At 38.1% G+C, this 26,369-nt stretch overlaps 1 long non-coding RNA gene across 1 annotated transcript in view; it reads right to left on the minus strand.

Moving 5' to 3' along the window:
* LOC134761327 (uncharacterized) overlaps positions 1-26,369 on the minus strand; it is a 132,092-nt gene that overhangs the window by 48,573 nt on the left and 57,150 nt on the right. Inside the window, exons 2-6 of the long non-coding RNA XR_010139842.1 lie at positions 11,124-11,258; positions 7,661-7,827; positions 3,985-4,172; positions 3,107-3,214; positions 2,020-2,200 (exon numbers count right to left, since the gene is read on the minus strand). This is a non-coding gene — a long non-coding RNA (uncharacterized LOC134761327). The remainder of the gene's footprint in view (positions 1-2,019; positions 2,201-3,106; positions 3,215-3,984; positions 4,173-7,660; positions 7,828-11,123; positions 11,259-26,369) is intronic.

Genomic DNA, 26,369 nt, shown 5'->3' on the forward strand with positions numbered 1-26,369 from the left:
ATATATGTGTGTGTGTGTGTGTATATATGGCATGCAACACCATAAATTAATTAGATGTGCCTTGTATCACATAGCCTGAATTAAGACCATAGAAAAGATAACAGAAGTAAGAATTTAAAAATAGGACCCAATATAAATATCTATTTGATTTATTAGTGCATTTATTAATTCATATAATATATTTATTGATACTTCCTCTGTGAATAACTGTGCAAGTTTTAGAAATATAAAAATGCAGCTGGTGCGTTGGCTTATGCCTGTAATCCCAGCACTTTGGGAGGCCGAAGTGGGTGGATCATGAGGTCAAGAGATCGAGACCATCCTGGCCAACATGGTGAAACCCCATCTCTACTAAAAATACAAAAATTAGCCGGGTGTGGTGGTGAGCGCCTGTAGTCCCAGCTACTCAGGAGGCTGAGGCAGGAGAATCGCTTGAACCTGGGAGGTGGAGGTTGGCTCCACTGCACTGCAGCCTGGGCAACAGAGCAAGACTCCATCTCAAAAAAACAAAAAAGAAGAAATATAAAACTGAATTAAACATGATCCCAGCCATCAAAGAATGCACAATTCTAGAATAACAAAGCATAAGCTTATAGCACTGGCATGGTTTCCTGCTGAGTCTATAGAGCCTGCTTCCAATATTATCATGCCACTCTCAAAAGACATACAAAATTAAACAATATTTTAAAGAGCAAAAAACCTCTGTGTCTCAAACTCCAACAAATACTATTTCTACAGGACATACAAGTTTTCAAATGCTTCGAGTTAGCCTTTCACAACAAATTATTTTCCAAAAAAATGATTTTTAATGTGTAAAAATTTTTCTGCTGTGAGAAAAAATAAAATATTTTTTAAAATCTTAATACTTTAACACTTTATAATACTTTGTATATTATTTTATATAATTGTCCTCATAGAGTATATGCAAGTTTGTGTCATGTATTATATGCCTAGTGTTATATCCTAAACATGTCCCCAGTGGTAACCACTGTTTGTTTTTATGGCAGCACTGTATTAAATTTAAGTAATAATTTACTGAATCATGTCTGTATTGTTGGATATTTAGAATTTTTCTGCTTTGTGATCATAATAAACAATGTAATTGGTACAGGGCTTTAAAATGTGATAATTATTTAGACTATCACTGAAGTCCCAAAATACTAGCTACCGTATTCCAAAGTTAAGTCAAGAAACCATGAAGGGCCGGGCGCAGGGGCTCACGCCTGTAATCCCAGCATTTGGGAGGCCAAGGTGGGTGGATCACATGAGGTCAGGAGTTCGAGACCAGCCTGGCCAACATGGTGAAACCCCATCTCTACTAAAAATACAAAAATTAGCAGGGCATGGTGGCGCATGCCTGTAGTCTCAGCTACTCGGGAGGCTGAGGCAGGAGAATCACTAGAAACTGGGAGGTGGACGTTGTGAGTGAGATTGCGCCACTGCCCTCCAGCCTGGGTGACACAGCAAGACTCTGTCTCAAAAAAAAGAGAAAGAAAGAGAGAAAGAAATAAAAAGAAAGAAAGAAAGAGAGAGAGAGAAAGAAAGAAAGGGAAGGACGGAAGGGGGGAAGGAGGGAAGGAACCATGAAGGACCTTTGCAGATATTGGGAAAAACTGTGTTAAGCCGGGTCATATCCCTGCCCCCCACGAATGCTTCCTCCTCATCTCAAGTGACGGAAGGCGATTTCCAAGAGCATGCTATGAGGCTCTGGGAATTTGGAACCTTGTGGCCTGGTCCGGCTCAGACATGAGAAATCTAAAACACAGGAGACCTTGGCTGGCAAGGAGAGGTTACTGCATTGTTGGACAAAGGATGTGTGGCAATTGTCTCAAATACTGTCTAAAACACGTCAGAAAGAGAAAGACTTCCCAGATGCCTCAAAGATTAGCAAAATTACCAGCAACCTATTAGAAAATAAGTCTCACCAATATTAAGAGCACTCTAAGTAAAAGATCCCTGGAAATACGGTCTTCAAAGAACCCATGTGAGCATCCAGGAGGGATGTGTTGGCTTAAATACCTGCCAGACCGAAGGAGCGCCTGTCCCTTCTCATTCCAATCACAGTCAAGTGAGACATGCATGGCATGCCTCTTTTAAGTGAAATGTACATGGCGTGTAACGGGTTGGAGAGGGAAGCCAGAAAAGCAAAGGAGGGAAAAACAGATGGGAAATCTTCCTCCCTCCCATCACAGGACTGAGGCTGAGGAGACAAGAAAGAATATTTTTGAATAAATATGAAGCTGTAATCACTCTACTAGAGTAAAGAAACTAATTTGTAAATGATTCTTCTTTGTTTTTCTAACCATAAGCATCAGTAGGACTCTTCACTATCTAAGAATGAGTTGGGGGACCACGAGATCTGAGCTCCTTGTTATCCGGGAAGATGGCAGGAATGAGATTTACAGAATGGTTGTAACAAGAAGTCAGCAGATAGCAAGCTGATACCTGATACTGTACCAAGAGTCTTGCTTTTCCAACATAACAGTCAGACTATAATACGGATTACAATTTGTAATCCCAGCATTTTGGGAGGCCAAGGCAGGAGGATCCCTTGAGCCCAGCAGGTCGAGGCTGCAGTGTGCTATGATCACACTGTTGCACTCCAGCCTGGGCAACAGAGTGAGACCCGGTCTCTTAAAAAGAGAGAAAAAGAAAAAAAGAAAAAAAATTATGTTGCAATTACATTTTGCATTCTTTTAGTATATCTCCTTTGGATAAATCCTCAGAAGTGAGATTGCTGGGGATTTCATGCATTTGCCATCATTTACTTAATCAAACCCTATTTGCAAACAATCTAGGAGTTTTTCCTTCATTTTTTATATGATCAATAATGTTGAAATGGATGTAATTTTATGTAATAGATTTTTCATCCTTTTGGGCTATTTACTATTTATGTATGACCCATGGGTGGAAATTGTTTTTGCTCTTGATGCATTTACAAATGGCTCCCTAAAGGCATTGTTCCCCCTTCATTACTACCAGTGGTGTGTGAACATCTGTTTTACTAGAACTAGATATTATTTAAATACAAATTAATAAATATAAAATATCAATCTTTTAAATTTGAATCTCTTCTTTTACTAAAAATATTATCCCATTCACTTACCATTTATAATCTCCTTTGTGGAGTGGTTTATATTTTTGTCAATTTGTCCCAAAGGGATTTTCTGATTATAGAATGCTCTTGTTCTCACCCCAGGCTCTCTAGTTGCATCTGTATCAGCAGGGGGAAAAGGAGTAAAATAGGTGATAATATAATCATAAATATTTGCAGGAATCCTGCTGTCCAAGTTTCCTACTACTGCGGGCATTCACATTTTATTTATTTATTTATTTATTTATTTTAGACAAGGTTTGGCTCTGTCACCCAGGCTGGAGTGAAGTGCCACGATCTTGGCTCACTGCAACATTTGCCTTCTGGGCTCAGGTGATCCTCCTGCATCAGTCTCCTGAGTAGCTGGAACTACAGGTGCATGCCATCATACCTGGCTAATTGCGTGTGTGTGTGTGTTTGTGTAGAGAAAGGGTCTCACTATGTTGCCCAGGCTGGGTTCGAACTCCTGGACTCAAGTGATCCACCCACCTTGGCCTTCCAAAGTGCTGGGATTACAGGCATGAGCCACCACATTTAATTCTTAATAAAGACAATGGAATTTCTAGGAAGAACTTCCTCTTGTGAAAGAAGCTAATTTGTTTTCTTTTGTAAGATATGTTGTATTTATCATTATAACTTAGATCAAATGAAAAAAATAACAAGGGAATTTTGCATCTTTTTGGTAAAAAAATCTGATAAGTTTCAGCAATATAAGATTACTGTAAAGGCTTCTCTTCACAAAGAGTCTAAATAGGACATTGAATAGCTTCTTAACCAAACTGAAGTAAAATTTGAGTAGCCAAAGTGAAGTAAAATTTCTCATGTCTGAGCCAGACCAGGCCACGTAGCTCCAAATTCCCAGAACTTCATAGCATGCGCTTGGAAATCACCTTCCGTCACTTGAGATGAGGAAGCATTCATGGGGGGCAGGGGTATGATCTGGCTTCTGACAGCTTTTTCCCAATATCTGCTTCTCTTGCCCTCATCTCCAAAAGCCTCAGACCTTTGGCTCACAAGTCCTTCATGGTTTTCTTCTTTCTTCTTCTTCTTTTTTTTTTTTTGAGTAAAAGAACACTAACTAAAACAGCAAGAAAATTTTTCTGTAGTTATCAGAAATTTCGCTGTTATGCGAATAGCTTTGTTTTTCATTATTAAACATAATTTTGTGTTTCTTCTAAAAGAAATTATATTTTGCATCTAAACAATAGCCACAACAAAATGATTAGAAAGATATTATACAACCATATCCAAGTAGGATAAATAGTTGTTGTAGAAATCATAAAGCAGAAATACGTTATTACAATCAGTGAATTTGATTTGAATTTTAGATAATCATATATTTCTACCCAAATGAATCTTGCATTTATATCTATGTGACAGCTGCCAAACTGGCCTGGAATGGAATTTGGCTGATGTAATTTACAACAGTTCATCTATTTGGTTTAAACAAACAGCAAAGACCAGAAATACCAGAGTTGGGACATACCTGATTTACAAAGAGCAATCAGACGAATCAGTGTTTTCATTCTACTCAGATCTACCCAGGTTGTGTCACTTTAGGTTAGGACACAGTCGTGGAGACTTTGTCTTTAACTGCTATGGGGTTTTGGTTGTAAGAAGCCAATCACCTTAGAACTGGCTTCTGCCACTTTTTGGAGGGAAACATCAGAAAAAAGGGTGAAGTACAGTTTTCTCTCCTTGGCTTTCTTTGGTTATTAACAGCTCCCCACCCTCTCTCTAGTATTTGTGATGATACTTCTGTCCCTCTACTTAATCCTATTGAAGCTCACATCACACTCTAGCCTGGCATCATTTTTGTGAGTCTTAGAGATAAAAATGGTACTGGAGTATTACTTAATAAAATCTACCCACTTTTCTAAATACAAACAAAACAAACTGACAAATGAATAGAACAATTACTTAGCAACCAAGGGGTGGAGGATGACCTCTTGACAAAGGGTAGGTACCAACAATATTTAATCTGCAGCATATACTTAGCAGAAAACATTAGAAGCCTGCTTGTTAAATATCCCAGCAACAACACACAAATGCTGTCTATCACTGGTACTATTCAAAACTGTATAGAAAGTCCTGCCAAAAATATACAGGCGAAACATGAGTGATAGGACTACTGGAAACAACGAAAAAAGAAATTGTACCTAGAAAAGCCAAAAAAATCAACTGACAAACTGTTAAGTCACTTTAGCCAGCTCGAAATATAAAATAAAAGCAGGACAAAATCAGTAACATCAGCACTAGCCTACTTGAAAATATAACTTAAAATGTTCAATTACACTAGCAACACACATATCTAAATAGGAACATACCTAATTAGAAAAGTGTGAGTCCCGTATGAAGAAAAACATAAAATTGAATTTAAGAACATAAAAGAAAGTGAAAACAGACCTACATCCTATGCCAGGTTAAGAGAGTTCCATATAATAGAAATGTTTATAATTCCTAAATTAATAAATTCTGTTCAATTTTTAAAGATAAGCATGTTTTCCAAGAAACACTACCATTCAAAGCTTCATCTGGAAGATTGAATTTAAAAACATACACAAAGGAATTTTTTTTTTTTAATTTTTGAGATGGAGTCTTGCACTGTCACCCAGGCTGGAGTGCAGTTGCGCCATCTCGGCTCACTGCAACCTCTGCCCCCTGGGTTCAAACAATTCTCCTGCCTCAGCCTCCCAAGTAGCTGGGATTACAGGCACCCGCCACCTTGCCCAGCTAATTTTTTGTATTTTTAGTAGAGATGGGTTTTCACCATGTTGGTCAGGCTGGTCTTGAACTCCTGACCTCATGGGATCTACCCACCTCAGCCTCCTAAAGTGCTGGGATTACAGGTGTGAGCCACCGCACCTGGCCAACAAAGGAATTTTTTAAAAAGAACAAGACTGTGAGGTGAAGCTAAAGAACTAGCCCTTAACAACATAAAAACATACCATAAAGTTGTAATAATTCAGTTAATCTCCATTACTGTTGTTAAGTGTGAATTTGGTATAAGAAAGGAAAAAATCAATCTGTGAAACAGAATAGGAAATATAGAAACTGACCCATGTGTATCACTCATGTGCAGAATGATAAAGGCAAATCATTCAAAATTGTAGGAAAAGAATGGATAGGAAAATGCAATAAAAATAGAATTTGAAAACCTAATTATCCATTTATAGGGTAAAAATAACTTTACAGCTCACATGTCATATATTCCAGATTGAGTGAAACCATAATATTATTGTAAAAAATAGAATAATTTTCAGAATATGGAAGGCCTTGTAAGTAATAACTGGGAAAAATACAATAATGGGAAAGACAGACAAGTTTGGCTACGTAAAATGTAAACTTTTGTATAATAATAATAAAAGTAATATGAATAGAAGTCAAGAGACAGACTGGGAGAAACTCTTCCACTTAGAAAACATACAAAGGCAATATCACACATTGGTGAAGAAAGGATGTAGACTGCGTTTGTCTGACTGTCTGACTTTGTGCCCAGCTCTGCCACCAACTGTGACCTTGGGCAACGTCCTTGTCATCAATTTGTTTAATATAGTTGCTGCTTTGGCATCCATTCCTAAGCCAGATTTTTTTTTATATTTATATATATATATATTTATATATATATTTATATATATATCTCTATATATATTTATATATATATTTATATATATTTTTATATATATTTATTTATATATATTTTTTAATATATATTTATATATATATTTATATATATATATTTTTATATATATATATATTTATATATATATATATATATATATATATATATATATATCCCCCCGCCCCCCCAGACAGAGTTTCGCTCATGTCGACCAGGCTGGAGTAGGAGTACAATGGGGCAATCTTGGCTCACCGCAACCTCTGCCTCCTAGATTCAGGCGATTCTCCTGCCTCAGCCTCCTGAGTAGCTGGGATTACAGGAGTGCGCCACCACACCTCATTTTGGGATTTTTTATTAAGTAGAGACGGAGTTTTATCATGTTGGTCAGGCTGGTCTTGAACTCCTGACCTCAGGGGATCCACCCACCCTGGCCTCCCAAAGTGCTGGGATTACAGGCATGAGCCACCTTGCTCAGCCTTTATTTTTTGAAGCTCAGCCGCACCCCATCACCTTTGTCCTAGTTAAACCTCCCTCGTGTGTGAGTAGTTGTGATACAGCCTGCTTCTTCCTCATCTCACTGACCCAAAACCCAGCACACCCCACAGCTGCTGGTGGTGGTGAAGCCTCCTGGTCAGCACCAGAACCTATAACAAAGTTCCTCCCTTTGCCGTGGTTTCTTTACAGTCGCCCATCCACACCTGCACAGGGAAGGCCTAGGGGAAAACACCCATGGACCCCAATAAAGGCGCAGCCCCCAAGTCCTCCCTCTCTCAGTCAGCCGCACCTTCTGCTTGAGCGTGTGTCCCTGACAGCCCTGACTGCTCCCCGCTTCCTGCTGGCCCCGTAAGGCGTGCTGCCCTCCCGCCGCGGGGTCTGTGAGTAATAAAGCTGCTCTGTTCCGGATTTCGCCGTACTGCCTCCACTGTCTCACCTGGCTGACTCACCTGAACCCAGCTTCTTTCTCCGTCAAGACTCTCCTAGAGATCGGCCATCCTGGTAGGAATAAACTGCACACAGCTCAGGCAAGAGCCACACGGTGTCTGCCAGTATCAACAAGCTTCTTGTGGAAGGGAGGCCCGGTCACAGGTTGGACATTTAGGCAGTAGGCTGTCTGCCAGAAGGAAGTCGTTAGCAAAAGGCACACTGTCAACATCCGTGACCAAATGCCCAGGAATCTCACCAGGGCAGGGCTAAAGTTTATAGCCACTCTGCTGAGAGAGACCTCCAGACGAAATTAGAAGCTACGTGTGCGCGCACACACACACACACGCACACACACACACACACCCACCCACCCACCCCAGTCTTTCAGCTCTCTGTGTCTCAATTCCCTTATTTGTAAATCGGGAACAGATGTGCCAGCTCACTGTACGGAAAGAATGAAATGCAGTCATCTATACAAAGTGCTTAGAGCAGTACCAGGACTCAATTACCATTGGGTGTTATTATTATTCTTATATACAACCAAAAACATCTAGAATATTTGACTATGTGAAAAACTCCTAAAATTAGTTTTAGAAGTATAAACAATACAATTTACAAATGAGCAAAAGATAAAGACAGGCAACTCACAAAAGAAACATGAATATCCAATAAATAGAAACCAAAAAAACAAAAATTCTCAACCACAATGATAATCAAAGAAATGCAAATTAAAATATCAGTAAGATGCCAACCTGCATGCGTCAGGTTAGAAAACATGGGATAACTATGGCGATGGATACGACAACACCATAGTCAGCCTGTTGACAGGCAGGCAGTCATTCCTACCAGTGTTGCTGAATATAAACCCATGCATTCTTTTGGGGGGTCAGTTTGGTAGAATATTATAAAATGTAAAATGTAAAATGTACACACTCTTTGATCTAACAGCTCCAATCCTTGAGTCTGCACTAGAGAAACACTCTAAACAGGTATTGCTCATCGCTGAGGAGGTAGGACAGCCTCTAAATGCCCTACTTAATACCGTAAGATAAACAGTAGTTCATGGTTCAATGCAACGAGGCACGTCTGTACATACTGCCAAGGAATTTTCAGTCATACTGTTGTTATTTTTTAAATTGAAGAACAGTACATAAAAACTAGTCCCATATATATTTTAAAGCCCACAATAAAAAATAGTATATAATATAGGATTTACACATATAAACATATATAGTATATAAAACATACTTATAGAACATATGTACAATCATATGTATCATATGTAAATGAAGAGCAACAGTGATCAATTCTAAGGGGCAGGCATATGGGTAGGGGATTGGAGGAACAGAGATTTATCAAGGTTGAATTTTGTTGGCTGTGTATTGGCTGAATTATTTACAATAAGAATGCATTCACTTACTGATTGTGAAATTTTAAAATTAAAAAAAAGACCTGACATATAGGTAATATTCAGTAAATAATTGCTGTTATTGTAGATGTGAATGTAATTATTAATCTTGAAATTATTAGTCTCTTGCTCTTTTTTTTTTTTTTTTTTGAGATGGAGTTTCACTCTTGTTGCCCAGGTTGGAGTGCAATGGCATGATCTTGGCTCACTGCAACCCTCACCTCTTGAGTTCAAGCGATTCTCTTGCCTCAGCCTCCCAAGTAGCTGAGATTACAGGTGCACACCACCACATCCAGCCAATTTTTGTATTCTTAGTAGAGACAGGGTTTCACCATGTTGGTCAGGCTGGTCTCGAACTCCTGACCTCATGTGATCCACCCGCCTCGACCTCCCAAAATGCTGGGATTACAGGCATGAACCACCGCATCCGGCCATCTCTTGCTCTTAAGGTACCAAGAGTCTGCTTGTCTGACAACCAGAATGCCACTGTACTGTTATTTTTTAGTTGAAGTCTTCAAACCAGTTTCATACAACCAAAGCAAAGAGGAAGCCTGCAGAGTTTCATAAAGTGATCAGGAACAGCTGTCTGGATTGATTCGAAATGAAAGAAAAGCTCGAACTTCCACTGCAGCAATCTTGTACTGCACTTTACTTTGGTAGACCTGGCCCAAGCAGCACAGAGCTGGGCATTTGCAAAGGGGAGTATACTTTCAGACATAAAGGGAAAGAAGAGAATTAGCATTTTAAGGGTTGTGTCTTTTTTGCTTTATTTATTCATGCTTTATTTTCATCTTTTTAAATAAATCACATTAATATGCTATATCTGTGTAGCAGACAGAAATGTAATTTATTTGAGAAAGGCAAAAATAAATTGCCATTGGTTTTTAATTTTGATTGTTAAAAAGTGACACAGTTAATGCTGATTTAAAACGCCTGCAAACAAGCTCTGCAGAATTCAAATCATTTATAGATAAAACGTTAAATTTTCTATAACAAGCTTATATCACAGAAACATCAGTAACTTTGGGTCTGCCTTGCAGCTTATGTCACATAAACCTGTCTTTTTTTGGTGTGTCCTTCAGTAATTAGATATAAGGTCAACAGTCTCATGTATTATACTTAATGCGATGGTTGTGTCCAATTCATCTCTTTATCACCTAATGACAATTCTTATTAATGTAAGTTATTTGGAATAGATGGAGTCAGGCCAATCACAAAATCCCTTGACTGTAGTTTTGAAATACGCTCAACATCATAATGATGGAAAGTCATATTTGGAAACTCCAAGGGTATCTTCAACTTGGAAGTTAACTTTTTAAAGTAAATTAGTATTGTCCTTGGCAGATGGTGAAGGACCTCACTAAATGAAATGCATAATTAGTTTTACACTGACATAAATATATCTCCTTATGCATGTATTTGTTCATTTTAAAAATGAGATTCGATTAGATGATCTAATCCTATCTTTCAGTTACAAAATAATGTATATACACATATATGCTCTTCTACAGATATCATACCATATAAAATTAGAACAATTGTAAATTATTTGTAAAGAAGACAATAAAATATAGGTCTAACTCTGATGAAATTCCAGAACAGATCCTCAAAGACGTGATCCATTAGTATTTGGCAAATGAAAATAAAATGATAGTAAATGTAATAATAGTGATTAGCATGGGTTGCATGAGAAATTTTATCAAACAATACTAATCAGTAAATATGACATGCCTTCAGGTTGTTATCCAGATATTTTTTATAAGAAGATTGAAAAGTTCAATAACAAGGTCTTCTTGTGGCTTGTAGAATAAAAAGGATTGATTATGCATTCATTGTCAAGCTGAAAGAGGATATCTGTTTTTTTATGAAGTTTTTGTCCATGGCCCCGACCCAGTGCACACTTTTTTTAGATCAGTAAGTTGAAGATATAGAGAGTATCAAGTTTACAAATCATTTAAATCAAAGAGGCATGGCTAATTGTACATCTAGTAGCAAAAATATGATTCCAAAAGTTTAATAGGCTGAAAACATGAGATTAAAACAGCAAGATGGGAGCTGGAGGCAGTGGCACACACCTGTAGTTTCAGCTACTCTGGAGGCTGAGGCTGGAGGACAGCTTGAGGCCAGGAGTTGGAGACTGCAGTGAGCTATGATTACGCCTGTGAATAGCCACAGCATCCCAGCGTGGACAACAAAGGGAGACACTGTCTCTAACAAAAGAAAAGGCAAACACTGAGCAAGATGAAATGTAGAAAGGATAAAATAAATAGAAAACCCAAATTACCGATATTCTCTGTGGATAAGACATAGAAGTTTATTTGTTCACAGCGAGCTCAGTATGAGCCAGTGGTGTGACTGGCTGTGTTTCTTCCTTCTGAAAATGACTGCAGTTTAAACTAAACTATTAGTGTTCAATACACACAAAAATATAGTGGCACTTGGTTAGTCTATGTCTAGGAATCCATGTTTAGTTCTGGTTACCATATTTAAAATATTTGGTTACCTTTTTAGTTCTGGTTACTATATTTAAAAGCAGATTACAGACATGCGTAGACAAAAGGTAGTTTAAAATATGGTGATGATATTGGGAAGTGTGTAATAGGAAGCCAAATGTTTTTAGCCTAGAAATGTAAGGTGTATGCATTTGCGTTTGGGTGCATGCTTTTAGAGAGGGTGACTGTTATGATGATTGGGAGAGGAAATAAAGGGATGCCATTACTGTGCAAATATTTATAGGACTATATCTTAGAAAACACATTTGTCTTACATTTGTCTTTTTACTCTGCCTTATATTTTTAATAGATGTTTAAAAAAATTAAAATTATTCTTCACAGTCACCATTTTTGAAAAGACAAAAGTGGCAAAAACAGAGATACCAGCTCATGCAAACTAAATAAAACGAAAGTGTTCCTGTTTCTCCACGTGGATCCATCTTTATGTATTCAGTGTCAAATATACTGGCAGGCAGACAGCAGATGTTACATGTGTACTGGCCAAATGACTGAATAATAAATCACTATGAAGTGAATGGCTTGTGAGATCCTAGCCACTAGAAAAGCACCAGGCAAGCCTGGAGGATGACCATCTATGAGGGACCTCAGAGAAAGAACTGCTGAAAGAAGCCCATGGGCCTACATGACTTCTAAGATACATTTAGACATAATACTATATAAGAGAGCAAGTAAGAGCAAATTTTCTCCCATAGTTCTGGTTATCATTATAGTTTAAGTGTTAGAACTTGTTCAAACAAGCTTGGAAAACAAGCTGTCTTGTCTGTTAAGAGGAGAGTAAGTGATATAAAAATGTAAAGGTTAAGATTTCTGATAAGTTAAAGCTTGGTAAAATATTTCCACATATGTAAATGATTACCCCAATTTAATTTTGTTTCCAAAACTGTAATATCCTTTAGAATAGAAATAAAATATTTAATCTGAATGGTAATACACTGATCTCCTTTTGTCGTGAACTACTGAGTCCTTTCTACAGTTTTGGCCATACACATGAAAATTAAATTACAATATTTTAAAATAGTATTTGTATATTCCATTTGGGATCCTAACTTACCTAAGCAGCTCGAATACATTTTAAATTAAAATCAAGTTTGGATTTTTTTCCCAGAGAGGTGACTGTTGCAAATAAGTAGCTACTTCTATTTCATATTTGTTCATTTTTATTCTAAATATTTTAATACTATAACTTAAATATTCTATTGGTTTTATTTTTCTTAATATGATGAGATAATACTTTTATAAAGTATTTAAAGTAAACAAAATGTATTACAGTTATTGTTAGATAAAGGTGATAGACTTAGATAAACTAAGGCATGAGCCATATCTGGGGTTTATGGATATTGAAATAATTTATTCTTTTAAAGCACATTATTGAGATGTTGCACATGTTTGGAAACACAAAGGGTAATAACTTTAGTTTCTATCGATAATAAAAATTAGATAACCTGAGGAATCTTTAGAAGAGCATAGCAATGTAAAAAAAAAAAAAAGAGGCTAAAATAACACACATACGTTTTAACAGTGTTTGTCTTGCTGGTGGGACTATGAATGATTTTTTCCCCATTGTCTACATTTTTACAATTAACATTATTTTAACAAGAAATAAAAATGGCATGTTACTTTCTTTTAAAAAAATTTGTTAAATGTTAAGAGTAAAATAATGGCACTACACTGTTTCAAAAGCAAAATATTAATTTCATGTTGAGTATAAAATTCTTATTAACGCTGAGTCTCTTTGTGTCATACTAATAAAAAGTTCTTCAATTATATATCTTAAGGGTACCTGGGCAGAGCAACCCTCAACATCACTAGGAAATGAATCCCTTCTTGGAACTAAATTCTCCAAATCAGGGAAGTCACTTTCTTAAGCAATAAAATATTTGGAAAATTAAACTTATTTATAAAGTCTGTTTTTCTACTAAGTCATTTAGCTCCTTTATTGCTTTCTTTATGTGGCTATTTTTCAACATTCTCTTAATGATTCAGAGATATTCTTGTGATTGTTAAAGACTTCACAATTAAATACGTGGCACCTGTTAGGATGTAGCAGGCATTAGTGACTAGCAAAGCTTTGGTTTTGAGTTACAGTGTTTGTTCTTTATAGAATTTCTGTATTTTCCCCTATAGCCTTCCTGTTAGATATTACTGCTGTTACTGTATCTTTCTTTAACCACCTCTTCTTTCCTCGCCTTCTAGCTTCTGGCTTTTAATAAATGTGCTATGGTAAAAAAAAAAAAAAGTTAATATTGCTTACAGCTATGTGTAATAATATTCAGTAATTTTCTCAACAACAAATATCTTCTAGGGCCAGGAATACCATAAGGCCATTAAGCTGCTGTGAGATGGGAGCAGAGTGCACCTGCAGGCGTCTGAAGGAGGAGAGCAGAACGAGAACGCACTCAGAGAGTTCACGCAGCCCCTCGTTCCCTCATTTTTAGGCCAGGAAGTGGTTCATCTGGCTTATGTTTTAAATATCGTTATGACTGGTCTATGCTAAATAGATTTTAGAGAAACGAGTGGTAGAAGTGAAATCAGGATAGAAATGACAGAGGCTTGGACTAGGGTTGCTGTGGTGGATATGATGAGAAGCAGTATAATACAATTTCTGTTTTGAAAATATTAATACATAAAATCTTGTTAACTTTTTAAGGTGCTGAATATGGGAAAATGGGTTATAGTTGTGGGTAATGGCAAGAGCCAATGACAAGTTTACAAGTGACAAGATGTGCTAAAGGTTTAGGTACGTGCTGAGACACAGAAAGAAATAATAAAGGACACCTCCCAGGTGTTGGCCTGAGCAACTGCTTGAAGGGTGATGCCGCTTACTGAGGGGCCCAGTAAGAAAAGCAAACTTGGCTGGGGAAGAACTAGAAAGGAAACCGAGAGTTCAGATCTAACATGTTAAATGTGAGATGCAGCCATACAAGTGAGGAAACCAAGAGTTCAGATCTGACATGTTAAATGTGAGATGCCTGGCAGCCATACAAGTGAGGAAACCAAGAGTTCAGATCTGACATGTTAAATGTCAGATGCAGCCATACAAGTGGACCTGATGACACCATTCTGTAGTTCAAGTGAACGTTCTGGCTAGAGATATCCATTTGGGAATTTTCACATTAGATACAGAATTAAAACTGATGCAATTAGATATTATCAACCAGAGAGCAAGTAATGATAGAGAAAAAACAAAGTATAAGGAAAAAAATAACTTGGGCAGTCCAATATTTAGATGTCATAAAGAGGAGGAAGATCCATCAACGTAGATGGAGAAGACGCTAATGGGATAGAGGGAAAAAGTAACCCAATAGTCGTGGTGTCCTGGAAGCCAAACAAAGAAGGAAAAGCAGCTGGACTGTGTGATATGCTATTGAGAGACTGAATAGGTCACCACTGCTTTGAGTTCCAGAATCTGAGTCTAGAGGGTCGCACATAAGACTTAATATTTAACGTATGTAATATTAGTTGCATGCCTTTTCCACCTCCTAAATTTCTCCCAAGCCCACCCTTCTTTCAGTTTTCCTACCCTTACAATAAATGGCCCTTATTAACCCATTCACTCATATTGAGTCCATTATAAAAACACAATAGTCCTAAACTCTGAAATATATTTCAAATCTATTCACTTCTCTCCGTCTCTACTGCCAACCTCCTTGTGCAAACCATGTCTTTTTTTTTTTTGAGAACTATTGTAACTACTTTTTGACTAATTCCTCATCATCCCTTCTTTCCACTCTTGGCTTTTATAATCTAACATGTGGAGCTCTCAAGGTTTGCTGCCGTGTTAAAAAAGAAGTAGTAGAGAAAAACAGAAAACAAAGCTGATTCTAAGGTTTTAGTCTGAGAACTCCACGAATGGCAATGACACTTATTAAAACAGGGAGCTCTAAGGAAGGTGAGTTTGATGAGGGATTGAGAAACGTGGAAATCATGTATCTTATTATGTCATTTCCATCTCTTTTTTGTTGTTGTTGTTGTTGTTTGTTTTGTTTTGTTTTGTTTCATGGAGTCTCGCTCTGACGCCCAGGCTGGAGTGCAGTGGCCTGATCTCGGCTCACTGCAAGCTCCGCCTCCCGGGTTCCCGCCATTCTCCTGCCTCAGCCTCCCAAGTAGCTGGGACTACAGGCGCCACCACCACGCCTGGCTAATTTTTTTGTATTTTTGGTAGAGACGGAGTTTCACCATGTTAGCCAGGATGGTCTCAATCTCCTGACCTCGTGATCCGCTCGCGTCGGCCTCCCAAAGTGCTGGGATTACAGGTATGAGCCACCGCGCCCGGCCTATTATTTCCATCTCTTTAAATTATCAGTTCTAAAAAATTATATTCGCAATAGCATAAAAAGAATAAAATATGAGGGATATTTTAATAAAAGTAGTGCAGAACTTGCACACTGAAAACCATAAAACATCACTATGAACAATCAGAGAAGATCTAAGTGAATGGAGAGATAATCCACATTTATGGATTCAAAGACTGAGTGTTGTTAAGATGGCAAAGTCTTACCAAATTGATCTATAGATTCAACACAATCCCTATCAAGAATTCAGCAGGCTTTTCTCATTTAAAATTCTGGCAGAAATTAACAAGCTGGTGCTAACATTTATATAAAAACACAAAGGAATCAAATTAGCCACAATAATTTTGAAAAATAAAAATGAATTTAGACTACTTATACTTCCTGAATTCGAAATTTCTATAAAGATACAATAATCAAGACAGTGTGGTACTGACATAAGCATGGAAATACAGATCAATAAAGTAGAGACAGGAATCCAGAAATAGCCCCCTTATGTATAAAATCAACTAATTTTTAACAAAGCTGTCAAGGTACTTCAGTAGGGAAAGGATAGTCTTTTCTACAAATGTGTTGGAACCACTGGATAAATTCATGCAGAAAAAGGAATTTAGGCTGGGCACAGTGGCTCATGCCTGTAATCCAAGCAGTTTGAGAGGATTACTTGAGCCCAGGAGGTCAAGACCAGCCTGGGCAACATGGTGAGACCTCATTTTTATTAAAAATATAAAAATTTGCTGGGTGCAGTGGCTCATGCCTGTAATCCCAGCACTTTGGGAGGCCGAGGTGGGCGGATCACGAGGTCAGGAGTTCTAGACCAGCCTGACTAACATGGTAAAACCGTGTCTCTACTAAAAATACAAAAATTAGCTAGGCATAGTGGCAGGTGCCTGTAATCCCAGCTACTCAGGAGACTGAAGCAGGAGAACCGCTTGAACCCAGGAGGCAGAGATTGCAGTGAGCCGAGATGGTACCTGTGCACTCCAAACTGGGCAACAGAGCGAGACTCCATCCTCCCCACCAAAAAAAAAATTAGCCAGGCATGGTGGCATGCACTTATAGTCCCAGCTACTTGGGAAGCTGAGTTGGGAGGATTGCTTGAGCCCAGACAGCAGAGGATGCAGTGAGCCGAGATTCTGCCACTGCACACTAGCCTGGGAGACAGAGCGAGACTCTGTCTCAAAAAAAAAAAAAAAAAGAAAGTTACACACTTTACTCATATAATACACAAAAACTAACTCTAGATAGATCATAGACTTAAACGTTAGAGTTAATATTATAAAACATCCAGAACAAAAACATAGAAGTAATTTTTTGTGAACTTGTGTTAGAGAAGAGCTCTTAGACGTGACACTGAAAGCTCAATTCATTAGGAAACAAAAAAAGATAAATTGTTCTTCATCAAAATTAAAAACTTCATCATCCAAAATATACCATTAGGAAATGAAAAGACAAGTTACACACGTGAAAACATATTTGCAAATCATATATTTGACAAAGGACTTGTACCCAGACTATATAAAAGACTCCTACAGCTCTATTAGAAGACAACTCAATTAAAAACTGAGCATAATATTTGAATAGATATTCACTTAAAAAGATATATCAATGGCTAATAAACATGAAAATATTCTGCATGTCATTAATTAATCAGGGAAATTCAAATTAAAACATGCATGAGAAACTATTTCACAATCAGTAAAATGGTAATATCAAAAAAAGAAAAGATAATAATAATACACCCCTTACCATATGAATCAGCAGTTCTACTCAGAGGAATCTACTCAGGAGAAATAACACACATAGCCACACAAGGACTTGTATGCAAGTGTTCATACCAGTAAGAAAAGGCAAATCTTATAGGGGCACAAAGTAGATTAAATTAATTGTTGCCTAGGGCTGGGGAAAGAGTGTGGACTAATAAAAATTGACACAAGAGATCTTTTGGGAGTGAAAGAAATGTTCTAAAACTGAATTGCATTAATAGTAGCGTAAGTCTATAAGTTTATACACTTATTAATTTGTTTTTCTTATTATTATTATACTTTAAGTTTTAGGGTACATGTGCACAATGTGCAGGTTAGTTACACATGTATACATGTGCCATGCTGGTGTGCCGCACCCATTAACTCGTCATTTAGCATTAGGTATATCTCCTAAAGCTATCCCTCCCCCCTCCCCCCACCCCACAACAGTCTCCAAAGTGTGATGTTCCCCTTCCTGTGTCCATGTGTTCTCATTGTTCAGTTCCCACCTATGAGTGAGAACATGCGGTGTTTGGTTTTCTGTCCTTGTGATAGTTTACTGAGAATGATGATTTCCAATTTCATCCATGTCCCTACAAAGGACATGAACTCATCATTTTTTATGGCTGCATAATATTCCATGGTGTATATGTGCCACATTTTCTTAATCCAGTCTATCATTGTTGGACATTTGGGTTGGCTCCAAGTCTTTGCTATTGTGAATACTGCCGCAGTAAACATACGTGTGCATGTGTCTTTATAACAGCATGATTTATAGTCCTTTGGGTATATACCCAGTAATGGGATGGCTGGGTCAAATGGTATTTCTAGTTCTAGATCCCTGAGGAATCGCCACACTGACTTCCACGATGGTTGAACTAGTTTACAGTCCCACCAGCAGTGTAAAAGTGTTCCTATTTGTCCACATCCTCTCCAGCACCTGTTGTTTCCTGACTTTTGAATGATTGCCATTCTAACTGTTGTGAGATGGTATCTCATTGTGGTTTTGATTTGCATTTCTCTGATGGCCAGTGATGGTGAGCATTTTTTCATGTGTTTTTTGGCTGCATACATGTCTTCTTTTGAGAAGTGTCTGTTCATGTCCTTCGCCCGCTTTCTGATGGGTTGTTTTTTTCTTGTAAATTTGTTTGAGTTCATTGTAGATTCTGGATATTAGCCCTTTGTCAGATAAGTAGGTTGCGAAAATTTTCTCCCATTTTGTAGGTTGCCTGTTCACTCTGATGGTAGTTTCTTTTGCTGTGCAGAAGCTCTTAGTTTAATTAGATCCCATTTGTCAATTTTGGCTTTTGTTGCCATTGCTTTTGGGTTTTAGACATTAAATCCTTCCCCATGCCTATGTCCTGAATGGTGTTGCCTAGGTTTTCTTCTGGGGTTTTTATGGTTTTCGGTCTAACATTTAAGTCTTTAATCTATCTTGAATTAATTTTTGTATAAAGTGTAAGGAAGGGATCCAGTTTCAGCTTTCTCCATATGGCTAGCCAGTTTTCCCAGCACCATTTATTAAATAGGGAATCCTTTCCCCATTTCTTGTTTTTCTCAGGTTTGTCAAAGATCAGATAGCTGTAGATATGCGGCATTATTTCTGAGGGCTCTGTTCTGTTCCATTGATCTATATCTCTGTTTTGGTACCAGTACCATGCTGTTTTGGTTACTGTAGCCTTGTAGTATAGTTTGAAGTCAGGTAGCTTGATGCCTCCAGCTTTGTTCTTTTGGCTTAGGATTGACTTGGCGATATGGGCTCTTTTTTGGTTCCATATGAACTTTAAAGTAGTTTTTTCCAATTCTGTGAAGAAAGTCATTGGTAGCTTGATGGGGATGGCATTGAACCTATAAATTACCTCGGGTAGTATGGCCATTTTCATGATATTGATTCTTCCTACCTATGAGCATGGAATGTTCTTCCATTTGTTTGTATCCTCTTTTATTTCCTTGAGCAGTGGTTTGTAGTTCTCCTTGAAGAGGTCCTTCACGTCCCTTGTAAGTTGGATTCCTAGGTATTTGATTCTCTTTGAAGCAATTGTGAATGGGAGTTCACTCATGATTTGGCTCTCTGTTTGTCTGTTATTGGTGTATAAGAATGCTTGTGATTTTTGTACATTGATTTTGTATCCTGAGACTTTGCTGAAGTTGCTTATCAGCTTAAGGAGATTTTGGGCTGAGACAATGGGGTTTTCTAGATATACAATCATGTCATCTGCAAACAGGGACAATTTGACTTCCTCTTTTCCTAATTGAATACCCTTTATTTCCTTCTCCTGCCTAATTGCCCTGGCCAGAACTTCCAACACTCTGTTGAATAGGAGTGGTGAGAGAGGGCATCCCTGTCTTGTGCCAGTTTTCAAAGGGAATGCTTCCAGTTTTTGCCCGTTCAGTATGATATTGGCTGTGGGTTTGTCATAGATAGCTCTTATTATTTTGAGATATGTCCCATCAATACCTAATTTATTGAGAGTTTTTAGCATGAAGTGTTGTTGAATTTTGTCAAAGGCCTTTTCTGCATCTATTGAGATAATCATGTGGTTTTTGTCTTTGGTTCTGTTTATATGCTGGATTACATTTATTGATTTGCATATATTGAACCAGCCTTGCATCCCAGGGATGAAGCCCACTTGATCATGGTGGATAAGCTTTTTGATGTGCTGCTGGATTCTGTTTGCCAGTATTTTATTGAGGATTTTTGCATCAATGTTCATCAAGGATATTGGTCTAAAATTCTCTTTTTTGGTTGTGTCTCTGCCCGGCTTTGGTATCAGGATGATGCTGGCCTCATAAAATGAGTTAGGGAGGATTCCCTCTTTTTCTATTGATTGGAATCGTTTCAGAAGGAATGGTACCAGTTCCTCCTTGTACCTCTGGTAGAATTCGGCTGTGAATCCATCTGGTCCTGGACTCTTTTTGGTTGGTAAGCTATTGATTATTGCCACAATTTCCGCGCCTGTTATTGGTCTATTCAGAGAATCAACTTCTTCCTGGTTTAGTCTTGGGAGGGTGTATGTGTCGAGGAATTTATCCATTTCTTCTAGATTTTCTAGTTTATTTGCATAGAGGTGTTTGTAGTATTCTCTGATAGTAGTTTGTATTTCTGTGGGATCAGTGGTGATATCCCCTTTATCATTTTTTATTGCGTCTATTTGATTCTTCTCTCTTTTCTTCTTTATTAGCCTTGCTAGCGGTCTATCAATTTTGTTGATCCTTTCAAAAAATCAGCTCCTGGATTCATTAATTTTTTGAAGGGTTTTTTGTGTCTCTATTTCCTTCAGTTCTGCTCTGATTTTAGTTATTTCTTGCCTTCTGCTAACTTTTGAATGTGTTTGCTCTTGCTTTTCTAGTTCTTTTAATTGTGATGTTAGGGTGTCAATTTTGGATCTTTCCTGCTTTCTCTTATGGGCATTTAGTGCTATAAATTTCCCTCTACACACTGCTTTGAATGTGTACCAGAGATTCTGGTATGTTGTGTCTTTGTTCTCGTTGGTTTCAAAGAACATCTTTATTTCCGACTTCATTTTGTTATGTATCCAGTAGTCATTCAGGAGCAGGTTGTTCAGTGTCCATGTAGTTGAGCAGTTTTGAGTGAGTTACTTAATCCTGAGTTCTAGTTTGATTGCACTGTGGTCTGAGAGATAGTTTGTTATAATTTCTGATCTTTTACATTTGCTGAGGAGAGCTTTACTTCCAAGTATGTGGTCAGTTTTGGAATTGGTGTGGTGTGGTGCTGAAAAAAATGTAGATTCTGTTGATTTGGGGTGGAGAGTTCTGTAGATGTCTATTAGGTCCACTTGGTGCGGAGCTGAGTTCAATTCCAGGGTATCCTTTTTAACTTTCTGTCTCGTTGATCTGTGTAATGTTGACAGTGTGGTGTTAAAGTCTCCCATTATTATTGTGTGGGAGTCTAAGTCTCTTCGTAGGTCACTCAGGACTTGCTTATGAATCTGGGTGCTCCTGTATTGGGTGCATATATATTTAGGATAGTTAGCTCTTCTTCTTGAATTGATCCCTTTACCATTATGTAATGGCCTTCTTTGTCTCTTCTGATCTTTGTTGGTTTAAAGTCTGTTTTATCAGAGACTAGGATTGCAACCCCTGCCTTTTTTTGTTTTCCATTTGCTTGGTAGATCTTCCTCCATCCTTTTATTTTGAACCTATGTGTGTCTCTGCCGTGAGATGGGTTTCCTGAATAAAGCACACTGATGGGTCTTGAGTCTTTATCCAATTTGCCAGTCTGTGTCTTTTAATTGGAGAATTTAGTCCATTTACATTTAAAGTTAATATTGTTATGTGTGAATTTGATCCTGTCATTATGATGTTAGCTGGTTATTTTGCTCATTAGTTAATGCAGTTTCTTCCTAGCCTTGAGGGTCTTTACAATTTGGCTTATTTTGCAGTGGCTGGTACCGGTTGTTCCTTTCCATGTTTAGTGCTTCCTTCAGGAGCTCTTTTAGGGCAGGCCTGGTGGTGACAAAATCTCTCAGCATTTGCTTGTCTGTAAAGTATTTTATTTCTCCTTCACTTATGAATCTTAGTTTGGCTGGATATGAAATTCTGGGTTGAAAATTCTTTTCTTTAAGAATGTCGAATATTGGCCCCCACTCTCTTCTGGCTTGTAGAGTTTCTGCCGAGAGATCAGCTGTTAAGCTGATGGGCTTCCCTTTGTGGGTAACCCGACCTTTCTCTCTGGCTGGCCTTAACATTTTTTCCTTCATTTCAACTTTGGTGAATCTGACAATTATGTGTCTTGGAGTGGCGTTCTCTGTATTTCCTGATTCTGAATGTTGGCCTGTCTTGCTAGATTGGGGACATTCTCCTGGATAATATCCTGCAGAGTGTTTTCCAACTTGGTTCCATTCTCCCTGTCACTTTCAGGTACACCAATCAGACGTAAATTTGATCTTTTCAAATAGTCCCATATTTCTTGGAGGCTTTGTTCGTTTCTTTTTATTCTTTTTTCTCTAAACTTCCCTTCTCACTTCATTTCATTCATTTCATCTTCCATCACTGATACCCTTTCTTCCACTTAATCGCATCAACACTTATTGATTTGTACACTAAATCTCAGAGAATTTTATGGTGTGAAATTATAACTGAATAGTATTGTTAAAAAACATAACATTCTTTCTGCACAAATAAAGTCAATTAATCCTTGATAAAGGACAAAAGCAATTCAATAGAGAGAAAAAATAGTCTTTTCAACAAATGGTGCTGGAATAATTGGACATGCATATGCAAATATAAAAAATAAATATACTGAACTTACACTTTTCACAAAAACTGACTCAAAACAGATCTTCAACCTAAATATAAACCTAAATATAAACCAAAATATTATAAAACTTCTGGAATAAAAAAAGAGGAGAAAAATTAATGTGACTTTGAGTTTGGCACTGGATTTTTAGATATAACACCAAAAGACATAATCAGTGAAAGAATCAAAATAAGGTCAGTTTTATTAAAATTTAAAACTTCTCCACAAAAGACACTATCAAGAGAATGAAAAGACAAGCCACAGAATAGGAGAAAATATCTGCAAAACAGATATTTGATAGAGGACTTATATTCAAAATCTACAAAGAACTCTAAGAAACTCTTAAAACTCAACAGTAAGAAAACAACACAATTCAAAACTGGGCAAAAGAACTGGAAAAAGACCAGGCTGTCAAAGATACAGAGATAGCAAAGGAGCATGTGAGAAGATGCTCAGTGTCGCGCGTCATCAGGGAAATGTGATTGAGAACAGCACGCTGATACCATTATACCATTAAAATCAAAGTAACTCACATTACCAAATTCCTATGAGGATACAGACCAACAGGAACGCTCATTTTTGGTGGGAATGAAAAATGGTATAGCAGCTTTAGAAGACATCTTGGCAAACTGTTACAAAACTAAACATAATCTTACTATACAATCCAGTAATCTCATCCATATTTGATTTGAAAACTTATATCTACACAAAAACATGTATGAATGTTTAAGCAGCTTTATATATAATTGCCAAAATTGAAAGGAACCAAGAAGTCCTTCTATAGGTGAACGCATAAGCTAGTAGATCCATATAATGGAATATTATTCAGTGGTTAAAAAAAGTGCAATCAAGCCACAAAGACAAGGAGGAAACTGAAAGGCATGTTGGTAAGTGAAAAAAGCCGGTGTGAAAGGCTACATATGATATGATCCAATTATACGACTTGTAAAAGGAAAACCTGCCATCTATGAAAACACAAATCCTGATTGCTGGGAAGGGAAGTTAGAGGGGATCAAGCACGGGGCTTGGGTTGATGGTGAAACCATCCTGTGTGATGCTGTAATGGTGGATGCATGACATTATGCATCCATTAAAACTCATCAAACTTCATAGCATCAAGAGTGAGCCTTAATGAATGCACGATTTCAAAAATAGGAGGCTGGGAATCCCAGAAAGATATGCAGAATATGACAGAGGAATGTGACTGTATCATAAATACATCAAATTACCTCACTGAACAGGGTCAGGAGAAAGGGGCTGACCTAAATAACTTTGGAATTGAGCAAAGTTTATAAAAATTAAAGAACAGCAACTGCACGTAAGCACTGTACTGTAGCTGGCAAAGTTGTCTCCCATGGGAATACAGCTTCATGATTCTTAGCCCTCCCCTTACTTCTCTGTAAATTCTCAGTCTAACTGTAAGAACCCGGCTTCTCTCACCCACCATCGTTTATGTAGCTGTTCAGTGATGTGACACCATTATACAACTATTTGAATGGCTGAAATACAAGCAACTCACGTGACCGATGCTTATGGGGATACAGAGCAAAAGGAGCTCTCATTCATTTTTGGTGGGAACAAAAACGATACAGCCACTTTAGAGTTTGGCAAACTCATACAAAGCTAAACATGAATAGGTATATAAATGAAGGTGGGTTGGAAAAGCCAGGCTATTTTTTGGTTAGAATTTACAGATAAAAGAAGGAGGCTAGAATGATGCCTTCATTAGCATATTTGAATTGGAGACAGTATGAACTCATGTTTAGCTTAATATAGATACAGATGGCCACCTATGGAAATATTTATAGATGTATGTATATACATGGGTTAGGATACACACATCTATTTCTTTGCTCTGTCAGCTGAGAAGACCTAAAAGAAATGGCACCCTCGTATCAATGAACACACCTAGATCTTGCATTGACTACATCCTCCAATAAAACAAACCAAGTCTTCCTGTAGAGAGGGCTGATACTAACACTGAGGCCAGGTGTATACAGGATGAGCCTGCAGCATCCAGTAGCCACAGAAAGCAGGGCGTGCACTGTCCTCCCCACAGAAAACCTCACATCATGAGGGTGTGTCAAAGGGGCACAAAGCCAACTAAAAGCGCTCCCAATGGCCAAAGCTGGAACGATTTGAGCCACGAAATAAGTCGTGTTGGATTATAATCCAAACTATAAAAGAAATATCCATGGCCTTGGCGCAGTGGCTCACGCCTGTAATCCCACCACTTTGGAAGGCCAAGGGGGGTGGATCTCAAGGTCAGGAGATCGAGACCATCCTGGCCAACATGGTGAAACCCCATTTCTACTAAAATGCAAAAATTAGCCAGGCGTGGAGGTGCATGCCTGTAATCCCAGCTACTCAGGAGGCTGAGGAAGGAGAATCGCTTGAACCTGAGAGACAGAGGTTGCAGTGAGCCCAGATAGCACCACTGCACTGCAGCCTGGCAACAGAGCAAGACCCTCTCTCAAAAAAAAAAAAAAAATCCACGAGTCTACACTGATATAAAGAAATGATTGAATAAATTAATAAATCGGGAAGTCAAATCAAATCCCTGCCGAATCATTTCTAATAACTTATGCCACTGTTTTGCCTTTAAGGAAGCTACTCTGGCCTTAAGGGATTGGAGCGTAACTCCTAATCCCTAAGTGTGAGCTACACACACAGACTCCCTTCCAAGGGGTAGATCCTGGAAAGTGCAGGGCGAGGCAGCGGAGGAGCAACTTTCCAGTGGAGAAAACACTACCTCAGCCAGGTGATTCAAGCCGAAGTCAGAACCAACAGTCACAAATCATGTTGACAGAGCTTGCCCGCGATATGATGCAATGAAAATGGCACCTTAGCTTTGTGATTTTCCTTTACAAAAGACACAAACCCAGTCTAATCATGAGGGAAAAAAAAGTCAGAAAATTTCCAACAGAGGGCAACCTACAAAAGAGGACTTCTCAAAATTGATGGGGTCATCAAAAACACAGGAAGTCTGAGAAACTATGACACCCAAGAGCAGCCTGAGGAGTCACAGCCACTAAATGTAACATAGTGTCACACAGGATTCGGGAACCTAAAAATGATGTTGGGTAGAAACTAAGGAAGTCTGGGTCGGGCGCGGTGGCTCACTCCTGTAATCCCAGCACTGTGGGAGGCCAAGGCTGGTGGATCACCTGAGGTCAGGATTTCGAGACCAGCCTGGTCAACATGGTGAAACCCTGTCTCTGCTAAAAATACAAAAATTAGCCAGGTGTAGTGGTGCATGCCTGTAATCCCTGCTACTCAGGAGGCTGAGGTAGGAGAATCGCTTGAACCTGGCAGGCGGAGGTTGCAGTGAGCCGAGATCAAGTCACTGCACTCCAGCCTGGGGAACTGAGTGAGATTAAGTTAAAAAAAAAACAAAAAACCTAAGGAAGTCTGAATAAGCTATGGGCTTCAGTTCATAAGATGTTTATAATATTAGCTCATTAATTATGCAAATGTGCCATGCTAATATAAGCTGTTAATGATAGTGAGAACT

The sequence above is a fragment of the Pongo abelii genome, chromosome 3 (assembly GCF_028885655.2).
Source record: "Pongo abelii isolate AG06213 chromosome 3, NHGRI_mPonAbe1-v2.0_pri, whole genome shotgun sequence".
In the NCBI taxonomy this organism is placed as follows: Eukaryota; Metazoa; Chordata; class Mammalia; order Primates; family Hominidae; genus Pongo; species Pongo abelii.